The sequence below is a fragment of the Lissotriton vulgaris genome, chromosome 3_1 (assembly GCF_964263255.1).
Source record: "Lissotriton vulgaris chromosome 3_1, aLisVul1.2, whole genome shotgun sequence".
Lineage (NCBI taxonomy): Eukaryota > Metazoa > Chordata > Amphibia > Caudata > Salamandridae > Lissotriton > Lissotriton vulgaris.
Genome location: NC_141689.1, coordinates 258,258,913 through 258,286,020, shown reverse-complemented (window position 1 = coordinate 258,286,020; position 27,108 = coordinate 258,258,913).

Here is a 27,108-nt window from a genome sequence, read left to right as displayed (position 1 = left end):
TGCTGCATGGACTGAAGCACTTCCCTCAGGTGACTTAAATGATCCTCTCAGGCAGAACTGCATTCAGCTGGATCAGCTAGATATGCTGCACTGAACTGATCCAAACCAGCCAGCACACTGTTTACCAAACTTTGGAAGGTGGCAGGTGCATTCGTTAAGCTCTGGGGTGGAGAATGCTGACCTCTCCTTTGCTCCATCCGAGAGTGCAATCTGCCAGTAGCCTGAAGTCAAATCAAATGTACTCCGGTACTTAGCAGCCACTAACCTATTAATGCACTCATCAGCTCTATGTATAAGGTGAGGATCTGTCTTTGTGACTTCCCTAAGTCTCCTGCAGTCCACAAACTGGGCTGGCCCATGGACTGTCAGATGGCTCAATCTGCTCATCTCCAGCATCTTAGCTACCTCAGCTTTTATGTTGGCTCTGACATCGTCAGACAACTTGTACAGTTTATTTTTGACAGGCGGCCATTGATGGTTCTGATAGGTGCTGCCTCAGGGTGCCTTGTGGTATGGTCAACTACTTCCAAGATATACTTTTTCCCTGCTGCAGTAGGTAGGTCCAAAAGCTAACAATGTCCACACCCACTCTTTCAAAGGGAGTCCCAACCACTGGCAGTGGTATCAAGGGAGCCTTTGACTTGGCCCGTCTTGGCATTGGCCTGACAGGTGACACAGAAGTTGCAAAACTCCTTTAACTTCTCAGAAATATGGGACCTGTAGAAATGGTTCACCAACCAGTTCCAAGTCTTGGTCTGACCCAAATGTCCTGCCAAGGGGATATCATGACCCATGGTGAGGATGAACTCGGTACTTTGGGCCACAACCAACACCCTGCTAGGACGATCCTTGAGGTTTCTGGGCTCAGTATACAGCAGTCAATCTTCCCAGTAGAGTCTGCGAAATCCACTGTCTTCCCCCCCTCTTTCTTGGAGGTAATCTGCCTTAAGCTCTCAAGGGTGGGACCGTCTTTCTGTCCTTGACAAAACTCCTCTCTGGAGGGCCCACCTGTTCCTGTAAGTTCTGCCAAATCTGAAAGTTCTGGCTGGGATGGAATCCCTTCCTAATAGTTCAGATCCTCTCCATCAGGGTCAGATTCCTTCTGGAGTTTCCTGGGAGTATAGGAGATGCAGCTACCTTCATAGGGCAAACCTCCCCATTCCAGATCCACCATAGCCATGGGATGGAGCTTGTTACTGCTATCTGCATAGGTCACCTGGTGAAACTCACCAGGTAGGATTCTCTCTTGAGGCACCAGAGTATGTCTTGCCATAGTCACACTCACTCCTGTGTCCCTTAGAGCCTCAACCTCAGTCCCATTGACTTTAGGCCTCTGCCTTTATTTATCCATGTTTGGAGGTAAGGCGGCCAGGGATGCAATATTCACCCCACCAGGGGACACTAAGGTTACCTTCAGCCATCTCCCCCTCCACACTAGCAATCCCTGGGGATGGCCCAATAGTGGGGGGCTTTTTTGTGCAGACAACATCTCCTTTCTTGTGCCCTGGCCGATTGCAGTCAAATCACTTTCCCACCTTTGAGGGATCAAAAAACCTACCATTCTTTCCCTGGTTCCCCTTCCTTTTGAATTTTGGTTGGCTCAGGCCCCCCTCCTTGTTCAAGTTTTTGTGTTACTTTGGAGAACTCCTTCTGCTTTTGATCTTCTTTCCTTTAGGCTTTCCCCTGGGGGGGCGGCGGGTCTTGTCATCCCTCCTTCGGATCACCCCCTGGTGCAGATTGAAAACCCAGGTTCTGACCCACTCATCAGATATTTCCCCCAGCTCTCTGGGGTCTGTCAGTTTATAGTCCACTAGTACTGGTGTAACTTCTCTTCAGCACACTTAGTCAACATGTGTTTTTTCAACAACAAATTATACAATCACTTATATGTGTCTACTGTGTTACCAACAAGCCAGCCTTTTAATGCCTTCACTAAAACGTCCACAAAGTTCACCCTGTGTTCTCACTTTCTGGGTGTCTCTGAACTTAACCCTGTACTGTTCTGGAGTCAGACACAATGTCTTGATTAGTCATTGTCTCATGCAAGAGTAGTAGTTTGCCTCTTCCCCCTCAGGGTCAGGAGCATATCCCTTCCAGCTAATGGAATCAGTTTCCTCAAGAGTGAACCTCAATGTTTGGGATAGAGCCCACACATCTCAAGAGCCCTTTCAAATTTAGTCAGCCATTTGTTAATGTCATTCCCACCTGTGTACCTGGATACGATATTCTTGGGTCGCATGTGGTCAAACCTACCAACCCTGGACCTCCCAATCCCATCTTCCATTTCACTGCCACCATTTCTTTTCTCGTACTCCTTTTACCATTTCTTCTTAGCTAATTTCAGTTTCTCCCTATCTAAGGCATTGGAAACTATCTGGGCCTAATGATGCATCCCTGCAAGTGACGGCAGTCGTGCCTGTGTGTGGGATCCAGCCTCCTCCCACCATCTTGAATTATGTACCTACTACTGGAAGCAATGAAGTAGGCATCATCTTCACATTTCTCCTGGGTGACCCTATTGGGGTCAGCCTCCCCCTTCCTGAATCTCTGCTGCTCCCCCAGCACAGGCCATCAGGGACTTAAGCAACCCTACCTTCCTACTCTTGTTGGAGGCAGCTAGCCCCCTAAGCCTACACTGTATCCTAATCTCAGCCATCTTGAGTTTAGTCGGGTTAGCTAGGTCCAGCTCCACAATATCCCTAGTTTTGGGTCACAGCAACTATCAATTAGACTTAGAACAATTTTGAAAAAATCAAAACAATGGATTTAAAATCAGTTAAGTCCAAATTAAAAAAATTCAAAACTTAAAAGTTTAATTTAGGGGATTTTTAAAACCCTAATTCACTTTACTTTTGAATACAAGTCCTAACTTGTAAGTGAAAACGTTTGTACCAAAACACACCAAGGATATTGGGTAAACATTGAAATAGATGATGTGATGACAGTCCACCCAAGAAATATAGTGCAGATACTACAGTTTGGGCATATTGTTATGCTTTACCATATGTATGAAAAAATAACTGTTAGACCTGGCACTATTGGTGTGGGTCTACCCTGCATTTTTTGCCTTTTCCTCCTGTGTGTTGTGCTGGACTCCGTTTTGCTGGTCTAGATGCTTTGGGCACTTTGCCACTGCTGATCACTGCCAAGGTGCAAGTGCTCCCTTTGTAAATTATTGTTATGGATTGGTGTTTCCATGATTGGCTATTTGATTTATTATTCAGTCCCTAGTACAGTGTGAAACGGAGCTTGCCTCAGTAAGTAGTGCCCTCACCAGCAATGTTGTTGCTGCAGTGCAAAACCATCAAGCATTTGCCAGGGATTTTCATGCAGCTTTACAGACATTGACTGATGTCATAGGGAAAATAGGCCATACATCTTCCTCGTCTGATGTCTTTGCTATGAAAACAACTACCTTTAATGGTCATTGTCCAACTCCACCACAACAAGATAATAAGGGGGTGAATATTCATCCAATGATGAAGAGGTACACTTTCCTTTAGTGCAAACAGATCTTCCCTGTGGACATTGGTGAGTGTGTTCTGGCTAGGTCATTTCACTGGTATGTATTTATGATCATGCCATTCTATTATAAAATACTACAGTCTTCAATTGGTGACTTGCAGTTGTTATTGGTCATCTGTTCTTGTCCTTCTGCAGCCTTCTTAGCCACTGGTAATGTGAAGGTAGAGGATTCACAATATTGAGTAACTCATTTTTGATGTGTGTGATATGTTTACCATCATTTAATATCATTTTTGATGTTTGTCTTTTCTCCTATACCTTCAACTTGTGATTAGGGAATGTGCTTTTCAACAGATGTGTGCAAAATCTGCTTTATTTTAATGAATTATGGAAATCCTTGTGTATATGTCATGTAATGTGCTGTAGAACTTCTGAGTTAATATAATGGTATGATGTTGTGTCTGGAGAATTGCATGAAAAGTTATCAGTCATTAGTAATCAATGTGTAAGGGCCAGATTATGAAACCGGTCGAACTCTCGGCCAACCGGCACCATGGTGGAAGCAAGACCGCCCGACTTCAAGTTTGTGGTTCGATGTGACCACGTTCACGCCAGTCGCAAAGAGTACGTTTTGTATTTGTCTGCTGTGAGCTGCAGCACATGCCACAATACAAAATATACGCATTTGAAACATCCCTGCACCATGTGGCAGGCACCATGCGGTGCATGCACCATGGTGTGGGATGTTAACAATGTTAAGGGGGCACCCATATCGGAGGTCATGGGAGAAGGTGGCCCCGCTTGGGGCACTAAAAGACACTTTCTGCCTGCCTTTGCATGGCGGGTGAACCGCTATTGAAAGGGAAGGTGGAAAGGGACATTGTAATCCCTATGGCAATGTCTGAGCAGACACCACAATCATTGCAGGGTATGGGAGTCTGACTGCCGCACTGACTGGATACTTGATCCTGTCGGACGCAGTGGTGTTTCCTCCAACAGCCGAGCTCTGACCGCCTGCATCCTAATTCCCTATTTGGGCAGTTGGGCTCGCAAGAGTCTTGCGAGCACCAGCAACAGTGCAAATAACAAAGTGAGATTGGTCAAGAGGCCGTTTTTTCCTGTGAGCCTTCACACTCTTGCTCCAGCGGGTATTGCGAGAGCAAGCACTCTCATTGGCAGGCTGCTAGAGTTTTAGAGATAAAATGGCTGCCATTACTGTTTACTGTGAAAATTTGCAGATGTTGTGGAAATGAAGTAAATACAGTCAGTCAAAGTACTTTATTTCGGTAAGATACCATAAAAAGGCCATACATGCACATAAACATAACACTATAATAGAAGATAAAACAGATAAAACCGTTTATTAAAAATCACATACAAACAGTTCCTGCAAATATTAAAAACATCAGACTATTACACTGAAATGTCAGTATATAAAATATGTAAAATTGTGTAAAAAGTATGACACCTCTTAAAAAGTAGCCCTTAGTACAAAATATGAGCCTCCAGCTTTAGTATTGCACATCTCTTGTACCACATAGATTGAATAAATCTTGCTGTGGCAAAAACTATCAGGGGGGAAGTGTCATATTTAAGAATCCTGAAGACCTCCCTGTAATCCCTAAAGCCCCTAGCCCTACATAGCTGCAGAATCCATTTCTCCCTAGCCCCAGCGTAAGTGGGGCGGAAGAGCAGAACGTGCAGATCTGTCTCTCTCCCGCTCGAACACCCCAGGCAGGTACTTGCCATTGAGGGGCCGTTCCGCCATTTGTGCGTTACCGCCCTCAATGGTAGGGCGCTGTGTCTGAACTGGGTGTAAAGTTTCTTAGCCAAGAAGGGCTGGATATCATACAAAAAGACTTCAAAGCGGGGATAAGCCTTGATGTTCAGAAGCATCACTGACATAATATCGTCGACCACAATATCGAGTTGCAAATATATCGGCGACATAATATCGACTACCATTATATCGACATCCAATACTTATTTATGAACCTTCAAAAATATCGACTACTAATTATCGAATATAATAATTATCGTCAACAATAATATAGAAAGACAAAATATCGAATATACAAATATTGTGCATTCAATAATTAAACAGTACACAACAAAAATATCGAAACAAAATATATAGATAACACTAATATCGAAATTAAAGGAATATCAACATAATAAAAAATACCTAAAATATTTTAAATACAATACAACTATATAGTTTAAATACATTATACACTCCACAATAGATATAACACTAAGAATAAACATTTTTTAAAACACATACAATATAAATACATTTTTAAAAATATATCATCCAAACATTGCAGTGAATTTATAAATAAGTATGATACTTTTAACATATATGTGCAAAATATTATTACATACATTTTAAATTGAACAAAAACAAACCTGGATTACTGCAAAACTATTAAACAAATAGCATTTCCGCTACACTAAACCTAGCAATTAAATTTGCAAAAAATTCAATCCAACCAATAAAAAGCTCCCAATCTTAAATCATCCAATCAAATGAAGTAATTAATCTAATACACACTATAAAAGGATTATTTTGCTACTGCTATTTCCTGCTTCTTACTCCAAAGAAAATAGAAGGTGACACTCTGACGAACTGTTTCCTGAGAAAACTACTTTTCCAGAAAAGACTCCTACAGAAATAATTAAGGTAAGTTTAACTAATTTTTAAATAAAACAAAATTAGTAGGCTAAAACTGTAACTATTTCCCTAAACAGTTTAAATAACATTCATTTTTTTACCTTTTACATTTCTTCTCCAAAACACAGCAATAAAAGTTGAACTGATTATTTACTACAAAATCCCTATTGTAAGTATTTTTAAATGTTCTCTAACACACCAACTGTATTTATAGAACCAAAATTTCTAATACACATTATGGGGTCGATTCCGATTCGGGAAAAAAAACGTCCGTACGATTTGTATCCGGAGCCCTCTCCGTACGAATCGTACCCGTCCATCCGAGTCGCGTAGTACGATCCGTATTCCGTGAATCCGTCCGAATCATCGCGATCCATACGTATTGCAAGGCTGAAACCGTGAACCGTACGACTCGTACACATGCCGTACGACTCATACACATGCCGTACGACCCGACGAGTACGATCCGGACTGGGGTATGAGGACGCTATTTGTACGGTCCACGTCAGGTAAGGGCGAGTCGTACGGAAAAGCACACAAACACATACACACGGTACGGTCCGTACACCCCATGATCGCAGGGGTACGGTGTGTACCCCTGCGATCATGGGGTGTACGAGCTGTACCCCATGTACGATGGGTGTACGAGCCGTACCCATGTACGATGGGTGTACGAGCCGTACCCATGTACGATGGGTGTATGAGCCGTACCTCATTTACGATGGGCGTACAAGCCGTACCCCAAGTTTGATGGGTGTACGAGCCGTACCCCATGTACGATGAGTGTACAAGCCGTACCCCATGCATACCAAATCAAAAAATTAATTGCCCTATCATATGTCCCTGTTACAGACATAACAGAACATTATAACATCCTAATAGATAGTCCATATTACAAAAAATATGAGGATAAACTAGCACCACTCCTAGACTACTTTGAAGATGCAATAGTGGGAAGGCTACATAGATCAGGACACAGACGGCAAGCTAAATTTCACATAGCTTGGTGGAATGTATATTTAAGTACATTGAATCAAGAAGCTAAAACTAACAACAGTGTAGAAGGGTGGCACAATGCATTTCAAGCTACCAATAGCAGAGGAAAACCCACCGTCCAAAAACGAATACAAGCTTTACAAAAAGAACAGAGCTACCAACAGCTACGTATACAACAGTCAGTAACCCAAATAGGATCAAAACTAACTAAACAAACAAAACAAATGTTTCGACTACTCCAAAGACAAGTCACCCTATATCCTTCTACAAGAGGCCTAGACTATCTTTCCTTAATAGCCAAAAGCCTATTGTGAATTATCTACACAAAAATAACAATACTCTCATTTATTTTAAAAAATTGTGATAAGTAGCATATAAATTTTATATCACAATAAATATTACCTAATTGTCAAACATATTTATATACCAAATATTCAATTGTAGACAATTAAGCAATATTTGATATGATATAAAATATAACAATAATAATAACAATCACATTTCCCACCCAAATAACATAAATTTACGAAACTTACAAGTCATGTTTCTGAAGAATACATAATCCAACCACTTGTAATCCGGGTACTCCACTGCTAATCCATTACAAATCCAATTTGGGAAACCCTCAAAAACCCGAAAGCAAGTAAAAATTGAAAAAACGCTCCAGGAAATCCCGATAAAAGAAAGTATGTTAACTTTATTAATTAAAGTAACATACACACACTTTTCTTTAAAAAAAACGCATGGTCTTCTCCCAATCCAAATCGATACCCTTAAAAACCCGAAAAATAGTCAACAAAAGTGAAAATCGCTCCATGAAACCATGAGAAAAGAAGAGAGAGTATAAAACAATACGTTAATAAAGTAATACAATCTCTTCTCCCAAAAAAAAAACCCCATCCTTCTCCGGAACGAAATGGCGAAATCCCGGAACCTTCTCAGGTCCTGAATGAAGCAAAATAAGCTTACGCGGTTAAAAAAGTAGTCCCATTTAAACAATAATAGAAACTTAAATATATTTAATACAATGTTCTAAGTAAAAATAAAATATACAACTAGACTTAAAATATTCTACATTTATTACTAACAGTTATAAAATTATTCTTATATTAAATCTCCTTAGCAAATTAATAATAAATAATAATAACATATTATCAATTAATATTAATACTTAATTAAATATATTAATATTGTAAAAAACTAGATATAACAAATAAAACTTGAGTTTATATATTATTTAAATGTATGTTTTATTTTTAAAATTACTATCCAAAGATTTAACATTTGTAAATTAATAATAATAATAAAAAAAATTATGTATTCTTATTATTAATCATATTTATTTATATATATGGAAAATAAATACAAATCCTAATTTGCACTAAAGTGAATATTTTCAATATATATTTGTGTTATTTGTTAAAATATTTAATAATTAATTTACTTTTGTAAATTAATAATAATAATTAATCTGATATATTAATTATTATTATTAATATTTGTATATATGTATGTAAATAATTTAAAAATACATATGAAACATTGTATGCAACTGTATAAATGATTTACTATTTTATATTGTATTAGGAAAAGGTTTTTATTTAAAAGCTTAGTATATACTTAATAATAATTAATTACAAATATTATTTATTATTAAGAACATTGTATTTAATATGTATAAATAATATACAAAATATATTTAGCATGTAAATGTACCAAATATATCCTTACCTGTTTATCATTTTCTGTTCATGTAAATATTCTAAATATTTAATTAATAAAATTAATATATTATATATTAACATTATTATCAAGCATTTAATGGACATTTAAAACAAATGTTTATAGAACAACATTTAAATGTTTAAAAATGTTGACTAACTGTACAAAAATTCAGAAACAACACTGTATATATTTTTTGAAAAATACGGGTAAAAAGAATTTTTTTTTAAATGTAAAACATTTTTGATTAATAATAAATGTAATGTATTACATTCAATTTACCTGTTTATAAAAAAGCTTACATAATTTGTATACTGTACTGTACATATTATACACAAAATCTGTCAATAAAAGTTTTCAAATACTGCATGTCTACTTATTTTAATAATAAAAATAAAATGTTATAATAAAAATAATATTATAATAATAATATTTATATATTGCCATTTACCTTTTTCCATTGAAAATATTTATTATCCAATTATAATACTACCTCATATATTATTTACATTACTTTTCTATTTCTTTTTAAAACATATATAACTTAGTATTCCCACTCCATTCAAATAATAATAAAGTATGGTGCTATACACTTACCTAATAAAATTTACTAATCAAACTCCAGTCAGGTGAAAAACAGAGAAGGTGTAGACACTGACCATATACAATTTACTATTCCAACTCCAGTCAGTGAAAAACAGGGAAGGTGCTGGACAGTGACCCAATATAATTTACTATTCCAACTCCAGTCAGGTGAAAAACAGGGAAGGTTCGGACACTGACCCAATATAATTTACTATTCAAACTCCAGTCAAATGAATAACAGGGAAGGTGCTGGACACTGACCATATACAATTTACTATTCCAACTCAAGTCAGTTGAAACTCAGGGAAGGTGCTGGACACTGACCATATACAATTTACTATTCCAACTCCAGTCAGGTGAAACTCAGGGACGGTGATGAACAGTGACCCAAAATAATTTACTATTCCTACTCCAGTCAGTTGAAAAACAGGGAAGGTGCTGGACACTAACCATATACAATTTACTATTCCAACTCTAGTCAGTTGAAACTCAGGGAAGGTGCTGGACAGTGACCAAATATAATTTACTATTCCAACTCCAGTCAGTTGGAAAACAGGGAAGGTGCTGGACACTGACCATATACAATTTACTATTCCAACTCCAGTCAGGTGAAAAACAGGGAAGGTGCTGGACACTGACCCAATATAATTTACTATTTCAACTCCAGTCAGGTGAAAACCAGAGAAGGTACTGGACACTGACTATATATAATTTACTATTCCAACTCTAATCAGGTGAAACTCCGGGAAGGTGCTGGACAGTGACCCAATATAATTTACTATTCCAACTCCAGTCAGGTGAAAAATAGGGAAGATGCTGGACACTGACCCAATATAATTTACTATTCCAACTCCAGTTAGGTGAAAAACAGGGAAGGTGCTGGAAACTGACCATATACAACTTACTATTCCAACTCCAGTCAGATGAAACTCAGGGAAGGAGCTGGACAGTGACCCAATATAATTTACTATTCCAACTCCAGTCAGGTGAAACACAGGGAAGATGCTGGACACTGACCATATACAATTTACTATTCCAACTCCAGTCAGTTGAAACTCAAGGAAGGTGCTGGACAGTGACCCAATATAATTTACTCTTCCAACTCCAGTCAGGTGAAAAACAGGGAAGGTGCTGGACACTGACCAAATACAATTTACTATTCCAACTCCAGTCAGTTGAAACTCAGAGAAGATGCTGGACAGTGACCCAATATAATTTACTATTCCAACTCCAGTCAGGTGACAAACAGGGAAGGTGCTGAACAGTGACCAAATACAACTTACTATTCCAACTCCAGTCAGTTGAAACTCAGAGAAGATGCTGGACAGTGACCAAATATAATTTACTATTCCAACTCCTGTCAGGTGCAACTCAGGGAAGGTGTTGGACAGTGACCCAATATAATTTACTATTCCAACTCCAGTCAGATAAATACCATGGAAGGTACTGTACACTAACACTATTTAAAGTAATATTCACACTCAAATAATATAAAATTCTAGTAATGTGATGAACAAAAAGCCCATTATAAATTACTATTCCCACTCCAATCAGATTAAATTCTGAGAAGGTGCAGGATAATATTCATATGAACTGTACTAATCCTAATACCAGTAATTTACATTACAAATTTTTACATCTCACTCTATATCTCATAACACATATTAAACAAACCTCACATTGATATATTGTATAAATTAATTATAAAATGGTATGTAATTTTTTAACAATCATAATTATATTTCTATATTAGTATTATGTTTTTTAATAATTTAGCATTTTAATTTTAAATTTTAAATTTGTAAATATAATTTAAAAAAATTCTAAATTATTTTTACATTTTTTAATTTGCACAAATTTTTGAAATATTTCATTAAAAATTGTGAAATTATTTTGCACATTTCTTTTCTTTTTTCTTTTGAAAATGTTGTACTTTCTCAATAAATTTATTGATTTTACTATAAAAAACATATCCTAAAGCTCAATAATCACCATTACACACAATTACCTCCATATATAATTTTTTAATAATTTGTTTTGCAAATTATAAATTAAAATTCAAAATTTTGTAAATAATTATAATACTTTTATTTTAACATAATATTTAATAATATTTCTACATATTTTTACATAATCCCCACCCTTATCCCCTATTGAACAAACATCTTGCTCCTAAAATGATTTACAAATTATATTAAAATTCAAATTTCTTTTTTTTTAAATCTTTTTTTAAAACACTCCCCACCCTTCACCCCTAATAACCTAACACCCTGCTCCTAAAATTTAAAATTATTTTAAAAATATTATAAATTCAAAAATTTTATTAAATTCAAAAATTTTGCAATAAGTTTTTTTTATTAAAAAAATATTATTTTAAAACACTCCCCACCCTTATCCCCTATTAACCCAACATCCCGTCACAAAAAAAACATAAAATACACAACTAAAATAATTATAACTTTTAAAATATTAGAAAAAATTTGCAAAATCTACAATATTAACACTTTTAAAAAAAATATTATTAACATGATATACAATATTCGATATTTTTTACTATTTATATTTTTTTTCGATATTTTTACATTCTATATATACTATTTTGATATTTTAAACTACACTAACAAATCGGTATTAACACTACTCGATATTTTTGATTCAATATTTTTTACTTCGATATTAAGTCAGTGAAAACTATAACGATATTTTTTACATCAATATTGTTTCTTTCGATATTTCTCTACTAACGATATTTTTGACTCGATATTTTGTCCATTCGATATTTTGAAGTTGATATTATGCCCAGTTACCGTTCAGAAAAGTGTCCATTAGCCTACCCATCGAGGGGTTACTTGTTGTAGACTCCGTGCGATACCTCCTAAGAGCTACATTCAGTACTTTTTTAGAAAGCAAAAGACAGGAATTTTGGGGAGACGACCACATGTCTCCTCTGCGTAGAACCTGGCAGAGTTGCTTGATATAATTCAACCATGGTATTTTCCCCGTGTTCCCCCTCTGCAGAATGTCTCTCAGGTCATCCCTATAGCTCGAGAGCTCAGGAGTCGCCCACAGACGCCTCCAATACAATAGAGGATGATTTGCTGCGATCTCCTGGATTGGTACCAGGCCCAGGTCCAGCCTCAGAGGAATCAAGGGCGAGCTCACAGGGAGACGGAGCAAGCGCCTTATAAAACTGTTTTCCGTGAGCATCAAAGGGGCAGCTGATGTATGGCCCCATAGCTCTATGCCATTGAGTGCGCCCCCTCTTGCTTGGGCCTTATAAATCTCTAGGGCTCAGGACTTTCAATGAGGTGTTGTTAAAAACTTTTAAAATACTACCCGAAGATTGCGCCATCTCTATGGTTGGCCCTGGCCTTATGGGACCCCCATTCCATCTTGTCATTTAGTGTGTCCCCCGGGTACTCAAAGGTGGACACACGGTCCAACACTATACCATTCATGTGCGGACGGGGGCAATTGGCCGATTTGTAATTAAAGACCATGAACTTTGTTTTCGAGATATTGATCTCCAGATTTCTCAGATGACAAAAGGAGCAGAATGGCTTTAATGTGCGCTGTATACCCCCTGACGATTTTGACACCAGGAGAGTATCATCGGCAAACATTAGGGCCGGTATCCGTCGCCCCGCTAAACTAGGAGAATCCAGATCTTTTGCTCCCGAGAGATGGTCTATTAGCCCATTAAGAAAGATGGAGAAGAGGGTGGGGGCCAAAACACACCCCTGCCTTACTCCCCTCTCGACCGGGAAGGGGGCCGACAACTCCCCATTCCTCCCATACCTCACCCAAGCATATGTGCCCTGGTGCAGTCAAGTTCAAGTTCAAAGTACTTTATTCGGTTAAAATTATTAACCATAAAAGCATACAGCGTACAAATTTCGTTTACAATAAAATAAAATATGGTTAGAAAAACATAAATCAATTTTCCCTGTGGACAGACAGTAAGGAGTCAACTCAACAAGATACATTTTGCAAGAAACAATCACAATCGAGGAAGTAAAATGAATATTGGACTATATCTAGGCTATGTAAAAGAAAGCACATAGATGACATCAATTAAGATTCATTACAGTTGACAACACAAAAAGGTAACTGTGCTTATTGGATGCTTTCAGATCACCAAATTTAAGCTGTGAAGAAGGTCATAACGGTTGTAGGTGGATATCTTGTAACTGCTCGTTACAGGGCCCCTCCTGCCCATCCAGTGGATTTCCTCTACGCCCTGTCTTATGGGGGGCAGATACGCGGTTCTGGGATAGAAATCGGACCATTCTTTTGTTGCTATGGTCCCGTCTCCTATTTGTGAGTCCCAACTACGTAGATATGGGATGACCTGGTTATCCCTGAAGTTAACAATTACCAGGTCTCCAGCCATGTCCTTAGGACGGGAACTTAACCATCCCACCCTTCTGACACTTACGATGTTAGATGGAAGAGGTCTATTCTTAGTTAACCAAAATTGTACTTTATTTTCGAGGTCCTGATGCCCTTCAGTTTTCCCGTTTGTGAGCACCGGTACTCCCGAAAGGACGCACACATAAGTTGCTTCCTCTGGTGGTAGATTTATACAATTGATTTTTCTACGCATATTACCTTGGTTAGCAACTGACCCCTCCGAGCTCGTGGCTATTTTGGATGGCCCTGCTCTGGCGGCAGATCTCGGTTCATTTGTCGATTTTTTTTGGTACTTCCTTGCTTTTTGGTTTTAGTAATGTGGAGTCTAGTAACCGATTTTGGCCCATTTTACTATCTACAGTAGTTTCGAGCATACTGGCAACTAGGCTCTGCGGTTGCTTACTTAGCTTGATAGTATCTTGTATCGCCGTGAGCTTTTCCCCAATTCTCTCTATCCTTTCTATGAGCGGGGATAATAAGGTTTTAACCAGTTCTTCAAGCTGGGCCTGTAGCAGGTATTCCGTTCTCTTACAGAACTGTGCATAGAGATCAGGAACCTCAGTGAATTAGGGTGACCCAAAACTCACCTCAGTATCCAAAATCCCCTTACAGTGTCTCATTGGTCATAACAAACTCCTAATGACTTAGACAAACCAGAACATGAACTTAGATTACCTCAGGTATCGTGGAACACATGAACACTCTTTCGCTCTATAATCATTTCAAACCAGAACATGGAGTGAATGAGGACACGTGCAATTTTGAAATATTTATTATTCAATGCAAAGTTCTCAAACGCAGTATCTTATATAATACGAGAAGACATATTATAAAAAACAGGGTTATCAGCATAGTCACTAATCCATAATAAGCAAACGGTGATAGCATATTATAATGCAAAAATCAATAGAAATCTGTATCACCTATTTTTCGCGCACCCTATTTAGCATACTATATTATATCTAAGAAGGTCTCATTTGGGTTTTAGCAGGGCGGGCCCATACCTCTAAATGTCAGTAGGAGAAGATCACATCATCAGCTACCAGCTCTCTGCATGTGAAGCACCATCAAGTGTGTTTTTGCATTCTCAGTAACTCTATCTTAAACTTGCTTAGAGCCAAATGTTGGCAGCAACAGTATTTGTGTTATGTCTAGTGGTGCGAGGATCAGAGCTCCCAGCAACCTTGTGTTAGGTTATGCTTAGAGGGTTCAGCACTCACTGTTCAGACAGTGTACCAAGCACGACTGATATCAGAGCAATAACATATTATTCTCAAATAAATCACATCTTTCGTCTAGGTTGAAAGCTACAATAACAATTATGTGTTGTGTGCAAACTGAAGCCAAAGGAAAATATGTTGTTTAAACACTTAATAAACTCATGCTAACTTAACACAGTATATAGAAAAGCAGCATCTATATGACACCCCCCTAATGATCCGAGGACGGTCAAAAAACATAAGCCAGTACTAAAATAAAGGCATAACATGAAAGCAGAGTTCAACAATATTAAGCCAAGCTAAAAAATGTATATAAAATGTATATAAAAAATATGTATGAATGCCTATAGTGGCCAAACAAAATGTAATAAAAGTCTTGAACTTGAGGCCAAATATAAAATCATAGGCCTTGATCATATGAAGTTGAAAGTACGTAAGAAAAAGGCACCATTCAGAATTACTAAAAAGTCACGTGCCATTATAATGAAAGTCTCCAAAGCAACTCATGGGTGGATAGAATATGCAAAATAGGTAGCAACAGCTTCCAACATGAAATCACTGTCATCATCCGAAAACAGTTCAGCCATCCAATTAAGCAATGGGAAAGAACATACGTGCTCCTCCAGCACCGGACCCTCTAGCAACATCAGAGGACAACTCGGTGGGTTCTCAAGAACGCTATGTGCCAGAAACTCATGCGCCGCTTCGGGTATGTCCCACTGACCCATTAGTCCATGCATCGCTGCCAAGGCCATAATTCTTTTGCCAGAACAAACCAACTCATGAGCTACTACGGGGCCCATTAGGTGATTAAAATCGACGTCAGGAGATATTGGCAAGCAGAGACACAAATTAATGGCCCAGTCGAAATCGCAGCACAGGCAATGAAACACAGGCTGGACACATGTGAAATAGGAAAATCGAAACGATAATCCAAATGCCGTGCTTAAAGTCGCAAGCGGCAGGGTGCCATAGTAATCAAGCATCCGATTGCAAAACAGTGTCAGAAGGAACTGAGCGGCTTCTTGCGCAGGATGGGCATCCATGTTTCAGGAAGCAGAATAATATCAAAATGCCCGCAGCTAAAGCCAGCAAAACAGGGAACCCACCAAACAAACTCGAAAATATAAAATGGAAGAAAGCGGGGATGATACCAAAAATCTTTTCAAATGTAGTCACGAGACCACTGCTAACCAATTTAAAAAAATGAGCTAAGCCAGACGTGGAGGAGGCATTAAAGATTTGATGAACTAATTCACAGAAATGAAACGGCAAGTCAGTATTTAAAAGTGCCTGCACCTCTGTGTGTGTGTTAGCTATGTGAAGGACATAAGTTTCACGGGCCAAGCTCAGGGCCACTTCCTTTTGAGACAAAAGAGCTCTTATTCTGCTCATGCCATTGAACTCCGCTTTCAAGGTTAGGATGCACGGCCAGATGGAAACATCTGAATTCCCATGTGTGGTAGGATATAGCACATTTTTGCAACACACCACACGTTCTGATACAGTAACCACATAAGCGATACCGACCATTAACCCACAACACTCTTCGTTATTCAAAAGTAAATAACTACCATTTGTCAATAATGTAAATGTGGGAACTATTGCTGGAACTGGCGTGCCTTTCAAAACACAGGCCAAATTAGGCCGGTCCTGATTACAAGAACCATGCAACAGGATGTGCCTGCAAATCAGTGAACGGTCAGGCGACTGTGTGCATTCTTCACCATTTAGATTCACTTTCTTTCCATCTTTCAGACATCTGTACGTGTATGGTAAAGACCATGCCTCATGGAGGAAAGCACTTCCTAGTGGTTCATATCGCCCTATTGCAATATACCGCATACAATTAGTAAATTTGTACAAATCAAATGGTAACATAATAACTCCATGGATTAGCCATGTTGCAGCAGCTGCCTCAGCTACAGAAAATGGCAAAGATTCTAACTTTTCAATATGTAACATAGAAAATGATGCATCTCGCATGAAAAGCATGCGCTGCTTGTCAGTCAAATTAAATGGGGCAAATAGGGAGGACACGTTCATGTAGCTCCAGGGCACGCGGCCCGTCTTAAGAGTCTGTAGTGTCCATGCAAACTGCATTACAGAACGCAATTGATTTTGACCATGGTACAATACAGACACCTCATCATTCACAATGTCAACTACAGAAGAAACAATATTATTCAACGTGTAAATTCGGGAAGAAAGCATGTTAATACTGTTATCGACAACTGCAAGCACTTTTTCCAAATTTGTTTGGTCAATCGCCCTTATGCGTTTAGCAGCCTCAATTTGTGAAAATTTCCAAATTTCATTGTAAACCGCATAAATCCACCGTTTAGACCTATCATTAGCCGGGCCTTTTATAAAATCATTTAAATCCACATTATCATTTAACTGAGACAGATGTAGTTTAACTGCAGCTAACGGAATGTTGTAACCAATTCTGACACAGTTTCCCCACAGAGTAAATTGTGACAGTATAATCAGTTTCAAAACGGGGTTCAGGTCTGACTTGTGTGAACCCTTCTGCCAAACCCAGAAAACGACGTTGGCAAGAATCAGCACTTCTATGCCACATCCGCCAACCCTTTGGATCCAAACTGGATACATTAAAGGATGAATTATGCAATAGAGTTTGTAACTCACGAATGGACAATTCAGTATAATTACCCCAACCTGAATATTCTTCCAATTCGGGGATAATTGGTGTATTTAATTTTTTAGAAGTAGCCAATCCAAAGCATGTTGTTTGGGAAATAGTAGAATTTAGAAACAACATGTGATTCGGGATGAGACATGCACGGTGCAAAGCCTCAGTGCCTTGTACCTGCCAATCCTTGGTACCCCAAACCGATTTAAGGTCAATTGTTCCTTTCCATAGCTCGTAGCCATCTACAGCTAACTTGTCTAGAAAGGACTTCGAATACAGCAATTTTGTATCGGTAAGTCTAACTTTGGACATGGACTTTTGTGTCATTTTGAAATAAAATGTCTCAGGATTTGATTGATTAAAGTCTGTAAAATAAGTGTATTTTCTCAGAAATGTACTGGAGCTGCCTCCCAATGGAGCTGGGCAATGTTCTCATTGTGTGTAATTTACAGCAACCCTCCTGGAATTTGTTTTATGTAGAAAATGATTACCATAATGTTGAAAGCAAAACAAATCACCATAATTCACAGAATCTAAGTATAAATCCACAGCATCAAATGCAGCATACTATTTCAAATCAGAGAATAATGCTTCAACGGCCTGAATATCCCAATGATCAGAACGTATATTTTGTTTTACCACATCCCCCATATTTACTCTAAGCACATTCGGAACATCAATCACTTCAGTGGGGCCATGTATTTGAAACCTAACCGCATCCCACACAATCCCATCAAGGACAGGCCAAGCAGTGATGTTAACTATATTCAAGTTTCTTTTCAGTCTGTGTGCTGAATGTGAAGAGGAAAGAGCCAATGTTCCATTAAGGTACCGAATTCCTGTTCTTTCTTTGACATAGTGGCCATCGATCAGGCGGAAAAAATAAAACACAAAACCAATTGACATAAAAAGATAAAATGAAAATAGAATCAACCAAATGTAAGTCCAAGGGGGAATTAAAAAATGTTTTTTAAATAAAGTGGCATATTTTGCAATAGTTGAGGGTTTCTTTGAATGTTCCGAAACAGAGCCAAAAGAGAATCTGGACTGGTCGGCCAAACGAGTCTGCAAATCTGGCATTGATAAATCAGTCGGATAGGTGTAGTTCAGCTCATTAATGTTAGTAACAGGAATAGTATTTAATAAAGGACTGGAAATAGCAGGCATCTCGAGGGACACCACCGGTTCTGCACCAGAAGTAATAGCCAGCACAGAGTGCCTCACCATGTAAGGACAGGGTACAGCCGATGTCATGCTATGAAGAATCGGCCACCCTGTGTGTCTTGACATTGTCAATTGAGATAAATCTGTTTTCCTCACGACCTGGAAGTGGTGGTAATATGACTGTTCTCGTGCCCTTCACTCCAAGAACTCGAACCGGTGCACGATATGAGGGACCAAACTCTTTCTTGTTATCGATCTTCTCTCGAACCAGTTCTCCAACTTGGGGTAGCCAGCCAACTACCGGGATCTGCAACACATCATCCGATGTGGAGGGCAAATGTTCCTTAGCTAGACTGTCTCTGGTCTTTTGTAGATCCTGTAAAACATTGCAATGTTCATCTACGTCAAAGGCCGCGGCCTGGGCCTTGCAGTCTAGACCGTCGAGGTCAGGGACATACATCTTGATACCAAAGAGCATTTCGTATGGGGTCCGCCCACCCAGAGACCTTCTAGGGAGAATATTAAGCGCACGCTGCATGCCATTGAGATGGGCCAACCAGTTTCTGCCAGTGCCTATAACTCGAGCTGTCAAAGATTACTTTTAGTCACGGTTCATTCATTCCACTACACTGTTACCCTCAGGTCTGTACGGAGACGAAAACTTGACTTGGACCCCCAACGAAACCATAGCATCCTTATACGCCTTAGAGGCGAAAGCCAGACCCTGATCCGAATGGAAGGTACCACAGGCAAAAATCCCTACAAAGACTCGCAAATCCTTAATGACAGTCCGTGAATCAGCGCTCCGATGGGGCCATACCCACACAAAGCGTGTGCATGAATCAACTGCTACTAAGATGTACTTATACGCAGTATCAGAAGAAAAAGGACCGCAGTGATCTAAATAAACGCACCCCAGTGGTTTATTAGAAATGTACAACTGTGTCTGAGGCGGACGCGCAGCAGTTGAAGGCTTAATCTGCTGGCAAATGTCACATTGAAGGACTTAATCGCGCGTCTGTATGTACAGTCCCCGCCACCAGAACCTCTGTTGTAGCTGAGTTACAGTGGCTGAGACGCCCGCATGCGCAGACGCCACACCTTCATGAGCCGGTGTAATCAAAGTAGCTCTGCGATCCGAGTTGAGAATTAAACGTTTGCCAACATCAGGAATTTTCACATAAGGATCCTTATCGGGACTTAAGTGGTATGTGTACTTCGAAGGGAACCCCGCAGGATATTTACCTCCCTTCTCAGTGACAGCAACAGCTGCCAAGATGTCATCATCTATCTTACTTTTGGATCGCGTGACTGCTGCAACCAAGTATTTTGACACTGCTGACTTTGCCGCTTCATCAGCAAGCGAGTTACCAACAGCGTGGACTCCCACGCGCTGATGGCCAAGAGTATGAATCACAAACACGAGTGGCAACTTCTCTTTAAGTTCCGCCACTCGGACCCAGAGCATTTTATGTTTTATTGTGCTACCTTTGGAATCACAAAATTAATTCTGAATCCAAAAGAATACGTTTTCATTGTAAGACTGGACACAGTAGTAAGAGTCACTTACAATCAAGGTCGTCACACTAGGATCTGCGTACTCCAGTGCAAGCATCAGAGCACGAAGCTCTGCTAATTGTGCAGTGCAGTCCCCAAGCGTCTGCGTGTGCACGACACTGGACTTGAACTCATCGTTCACCATGGCACCGACCACAATGGCGCATGCGGAAATGTAGGCATGTTTAGATCCATGCGCAACCTGCGCCGAACCATCAGTGTAAATGATGCAATGGAAATCCTCCAACGGCCGCATTGCTAAAGGAGCAGGATGAACAAATTCATACTGTAAGTACTCCTGCGACCGTAAAGTGGCGTAAAAAATAAACGTAACATCCTGGGATGTCAAGGATGCAGCCCATTGAATCCACCGAGGGTGCAAAGCCTTGGAATTAGGTACACTGGCTTTCGTAACTTCCTCCAAGGCAGGACACGGGGTAACAACCAACATGCGTTTTCCCTGTGACAGGGCACGTTCCTTGAGAATTGCCATCTGCACAGCCGTCAAAACTTTCTCCACAGTGGAAAAGCGCATTTCAGCCGAAGTGTACAAGTGTGACTTGTAAGCAATAGGTACTGTATCTCCTTCATTAAAAGTTAGGTACGTGAAACCCACCGTCCCAGGGACAATTCTTATCACCAGGTTGGTCTGGTTATCACGAGTCTGTAAATATTCAGAAGCGAGCAAATCAGCTTGCAAAAACTGCAGAATAGCTGAATGCTCAGGCAGCCAGCATGATTTGGAAAAAGATGATTGTATCAAAGCATACGACGGCTTGATACGCTGGGCATATTCCGGAATGTATGTCCTTCCGAAATTCAAAAAGCCAAGTAAGGATTGTAATTTTTCAGTGTTGTTGGAGAGCCAACTGTGCGCATTTCTCAGGAAGTGAGGAGCCAAGCCTTTTCCTTCATTGTTGAGTTCATAGCCTAGAAACAACACTGTGTACTCTGCAATGTGCGATTTTGCAAAGTTAAACTTGTAACCCATGTCTGCAAACTTACAAATAATACTGTTCACTCGACACAGATGCTCCCAAAGTTCATCGTCTGTGAGATAGATGTCATCCACATAAGAACAAGCATCTGGGTCGACTCCCTCCAACAGAGAGACAATGCGGGCGGAAAATACTCCAGGACTATTCTTATAGCCCATTGGGGGACGCCGATACATTTTTTGGACACCGCCGCATGTGAATGAAGTCCGTTGGGAATTTAGACCGTCCAATGAATGGGCATAAAAACCATTGGAAATGTCAAGCGTGGTTTTGAACCGCTTACGCACAAGACTATTTACAAGGGCAGAGCCGTGAGTATTCTGTACTGCACAGTTACCCCAATGCAAGTTTAAATGCCGGTAATCCAAAACCAAATGATAGGAGCTGTCCGGCTTGTTCACAGTAAAAAGGGGGTTATTCATCGGTGACACACATGTCAATTACACCTTGATATTCCAATTGTTCAAGGATCGCTGCGACCGAAGCTTTGGCTTCACGCCGTATGGGATATTGAGGTTGAGGCTGTGACCGTAAAGGAATCTCCTGGCTTTGGGACAATTTATCCCAGCCACATTGATTGCGGTACACAGCCGGTGCAAGCGCCAGATCCCACTCTTCTGCAAAGTGCAGCGCTTCCACTCTTAAAACAGTGTTCGCGAAACTGGGGAGGATTACCTCCTCTCCTCTCGGAGCTGCGAGCACAAAAAGTGGGGGCCAGTCAGCCTCCGAAAGTAAAATGTCATACGTAGACGAAAGATTTTCCCAAAATACCCCTTTTATGGTACGCTGTATGTCACCTTCAATTCACAGGACAATTTCAAAAAGTCTATCAGGGGGAGCAACTCTTGTATCAGCTGTTTCAATCACAACATAAGTGTCAGTCGGTGTCACCTTCAGTAGTGGACGGAGGGCCTCTCTCACTATGATCATCTCCGCCGTGCTGTCCAGCAAGGTCAGAGCCCACGTCAGATTCCGAAGCCGCGTTCTCACAATCTGGGGCATATCGATGCGCCGTTAAGGCTGCGACTTTCTTCTTGGCAAACTGCGGTCTCTGTGGCGTAGAGCCCTCCTGCTTGTCTGCACCGTTGCGCCGGTGGGGCTGACCACGTCCTTGCTGGCCACCCCGGCCCCTGCCGCCCCCTCCACAACCGGTTGACGGATCCGATGAGTCCTGAAAGGAACAAGGAGAGCGTTGGTCAGAAGCCTGAAAACGTTCAGGTGATTTAATCATTGCGCGGTCGCGCAAATCATAAACACGTTCCGACTGCGCAGGCAACGGAGACACAGGACGTGAAACCTGTGTTTGTTGTTGTTGCTGTTGCTTCCCCTGCTTCTGTTTTTTAGGCCAATTTTGTTTCTTGGACTTGGGTTGAACGTCCGTTTCCGAAGCTTGTCCCTTGGGCTGCTTTTTCTCTTTAGTAGAAAAAGGCTTAAGACCCTTAGCATTGCGGCCAACTGTTTTATAAGCCGCCACAATTATCCTTGCTAACTGTCGGGGTTTCTCGGCATTGGGAACCAGCGCCAAAGCGTTAGCCACCTGAAAGTTCACAGCATCCCCCTTGACATTCGCAAGGATCAGATTGCAAACCACATCAAAGGAGGCACACAGGCGCATACCCAACTCAACCGCCGATTCCGGTCCGTGATCATCTTGAACACGTTTAAGGACCGTAGACAGATTGGACACAGACGGGGAGCCAAAGCACCTCGAATAGACCGCTGCAAAAGTCTTACCCCAGGTCTCACAGTCAACAAGCTCAGGGGCCAAATCTTTCGGCAAACTAAGCGTAAGAATCCGGTGCTTTTCACCAGGATCGTATTAGGAAATACCGCTTCCAGCTGGTCAAATTTCTCGGCAAGCCAGAAAGGAAAATCATCCTTATCTGGGGCTTCTTGCCCATTACGGAATTCACCACGACAGGACTGATTTTCAAACCAGCCTGCCCTGCCGGAAGGGCCGCACCTCTAGGGGCTGCCCCCTGAACATTACGACTTGTGTAATGCACAAGGGCTCTAATCACGGCAATAGCGACTACATGAAGTCGCCGCAGTTCACCTAAGTTACAATTGCCGTGATTAGGGTGAGGAGTAAATCCAGCCAAAGCGGGCCAATTTGTGCCCGGAATGGACAAAGGACCTAATCTCGGAGCAGTTAAAGAATGGGGTAGGGCGCCACCAAACCAAACTCCATGCTGCCAAACATCAATAGGTACTTCCTGTGCTCTGTACGGAGCATATTCAGCAGGTACAGGTGACGCAGTGTATGAGTGGAACACACCAGAATTAGCGTCCACCGCCGGAAATGTCACCCACGAATAAAACAATTCGTATGGGTAAGCATGTTCCGCACTCACCACCAGAACCACAGCCAAGCCTTCCACAGGAACATTATAAGCCCGCAAATGATCACGCACCGCAATGCGACTATGCAGCGGGATGTCCACGGCTGGTGCCATGACTGCACAGGAAACTGAAAAAACAAAGATTACTTTGTAGCACAACTGGGTAGTAATTCAAGGAAACCGTTTTAGATAGATTCAAGCTTGAAAAGACCTATTTCAAAAATAGGTAGGTTTTTCCGACACCACCGTTTTCCGGAAACGGGAATGAAGGGGTTAAGGTTTGAATGATATACTACTCGAGTGTCATGATATAAGGCCAACAACGTAAGGGCGCCATGTAGCAGGGATTCCGTTCTCTTACAGAACTGTGCATAGAGATCAGGAACCTCAGTGAATTAGGGTGACCCAAAACTCACCTCAGTATCCAAAGTCCCCTTACCGAGCTAGCTACAGTGTCTCATTGGTCATAACAAACTCCCAATGACTTAGACAAACCAGAACATGAACTTAGATTACCTCAGGTATCGTGGAACACATGAACACTCTTTCGCTCTATAATCATTTCAAACCAGAAGGTGGAGTAAATGAGGACACGTGCAATTTTGAAATATTTATTATTCAATGCAAAGTTCTCAAACGCAGTATCTTATATAATACGAGAAGACATATTATAAAAACCAGGGTTATCATCATAGTCACTAATCCATAATAAGCAAACGGTGATAGCATATTATAATGCAAAAATCAATAGAAATTTGTATCACCTATATTTCGCGCACCCTATTTAGCATACTATATTATATCTAAGAAGGTCTCATTTGGGTTTTAGCAGGGCGGGCCCATACCTCTAAATGTCAGTAGGAGAAGATCACATCATCAGCTACAGGCTCTCTGCATGCGAAGCACCATCAAGTGCGTTTTTGCATTCTCAGTAACTCTATCTTAAACCCGTTTAGAGCCCAATGTTGGCAGCAACTGTATTTGTGTTATGTCTAGTGGTGCGAGGATCAGAGCTCCCAGCAACCTTGTGTTAGGTTATTCTTAGAGGGTTCAGCACTCACTGTTCAGACAGTGTACCAAGCACGACTGATATCAGAGCAATAACATATTATTCTCAAATAAATCACATCTTTTGTCTAGGTTGAAAGCTACAATAACAATTATGTGCCGTGTGCAAACTGAAGCCAAAGGAAAATATGTTGTTTAAACACTTAATAAACTCATGATAACTTAACACAGTATATAGAAAAGCAGCATCTATATGACAGGCCAAAAGATTGGATGGTAGAGTGGATACAGAAGTTTCCAGTATTGGACATGCTTTGAGTGGTTCAGGTGTGATGGTGGCATTGACCGAGGGGGGACTTGCGATCAATTTAGGATGTTTCGCTAGACTCCCCCTGTGTTCCGCTCCTTTACGCTTTTTGTTCTGGGGAGGGACCTGGGAATGCCTAATCACCTGAGTGTTAGCTGTGTCTATTTGTGGAAAAGGGGTTTCCAGGGGACTATTGTTCGGGTGAGGAGATTTACTAAACTGGGGGCTTCTATTTCCCAAAGGGCAAGTTGGGGGACTGTATTGCTCAGTTCCCTGTGCTACTGGGAAGTACCAAGGGGTCCATTAGGATGACAGGCGGACTTTGCCCGCCCGTCATCCTATCGTAAATCGGGACCGCTCGCCATAAGGTGACCGGGGCGGAAAACAGGCGGCCGGTATTTTGCACCGCCACCTTCCCCTCCGCCATCCTAATTTCACGGGGGATTTGGGCTTGCAATGTCGGGCAATGTCGGGCAGTTTGCCTCCGCCAGGCCGGCAGTGGCCACCGCCAGCCTGGCGGAGGCAAACTGCCCGACATCGTAATGGACCCCCTAGTGTTACAAATTTCATTTATTTCCCTCAGTAATAAAGTGTTCGGTGAGTCAGCTGAAGTCAAGGGGGATCGTATGCAGGATATAGATTCTGTAGACAAGCTATGTTTTGCTCTCTCAATTGCCGATCTTACCCTAGTTAGTTAGTAGTCCAGAGTCCCCTTGAGTGAGCCCCCCAGAGAGAGTGTATGTTTGGGGGCCCCTTTGAAAGCCATGGTACAACTAAGTTATATCCAATATTAACATACATGAACCTATATTGGTCCAGTGGGTATCTTAAAAATCAATAGGTAGACCATTTAGGGAAGCAAAAGTGTTCGTGTATAGTTTCTAGTTGTGCATACCTTAGTTCATGTCCTTTGTCGCCAAAACCAAGGGGAATTGCCCGTCCCGACCTCCTCTGGCCTCTGACGGCCACAGACGGCCCGCCCTCTGCCCGGGCTCAGACCGGTGCCACCCGCGCGTGTCCCATGACGCGGGGGCTCTCGCTGGACTTAAGAGCACCGCCGGGGGCAGGACAGGGCGTGCGCGACTTCCGGTCGCGTGGGGCGCTGGGAAATGTAGTCCGCCGTGCCACGATGACCAGGTGGTGGCAGGCTGCAGTAAAGCAGGAAGGCTGGTGGTCTCCGCAGAAGCTGAGGAAATAGAAATTTTTAGGTAGCCAATGTGTCCCCCACTCGCACCCCATCCATGCACACGTGCCCCATGTATGTCATGTAATTCCTTTTCCGTGCCTGCCATGAAGACGCATATGCATTTGCGTCCAACGTTAACATGTCAGTTATTCAGTTCTCCAAGAAAACCACTTTAATTTGGCTTTTAGGCCTATGGTGCCAACGTCTTTACATGGTGCACTTTTAAATATCGCAAAGCACACGTTCTCCATGTTTTCCTGGCTCAGCCAAGCCAGGCCCTTAATTGAGGCTCTGAGTCTCTTCTGTCTCTGAAAGCTGCAGTTTAGGTATGCATCCCTGATCTTACATCTTGCCCAGACGAGCGGTGCCCGGCTCGGCCTGGCCTGCCTGCCAAGACGGTATTTTGCCTACAGTTATCTGCTCAGCCTCCGCAAAAACACATTCCAGTCTAGTGAAATAGGTAAACATACTCCCGGCTGCAGAGCAAAGGGCCCTGCCTCCCTGTCTCCATGCAAGTAATTTACTGCACCCGTTACCATGGTAGGCCCATGGCCCGTACATTGCATGAAGAACCATATGCACGCACTAGCATTCAGTAATGAACGGCCTCTGCCCGAGAGACCTTTTACTTCAGATAATACATCCTCTAAACACAAGATACCAGATATGCTATAGGTGCAGGTCGTTCTGACATCCCAGACACCAGTCTCCTCCACTAGTGCTAAAGTCAAGCCCCCAGTTCTCCCCAGCTACACGTCTACACCACGTCATGCTCAATTGCGCGCGCATACGTGCAAACTTTCTCTAAGCATCCG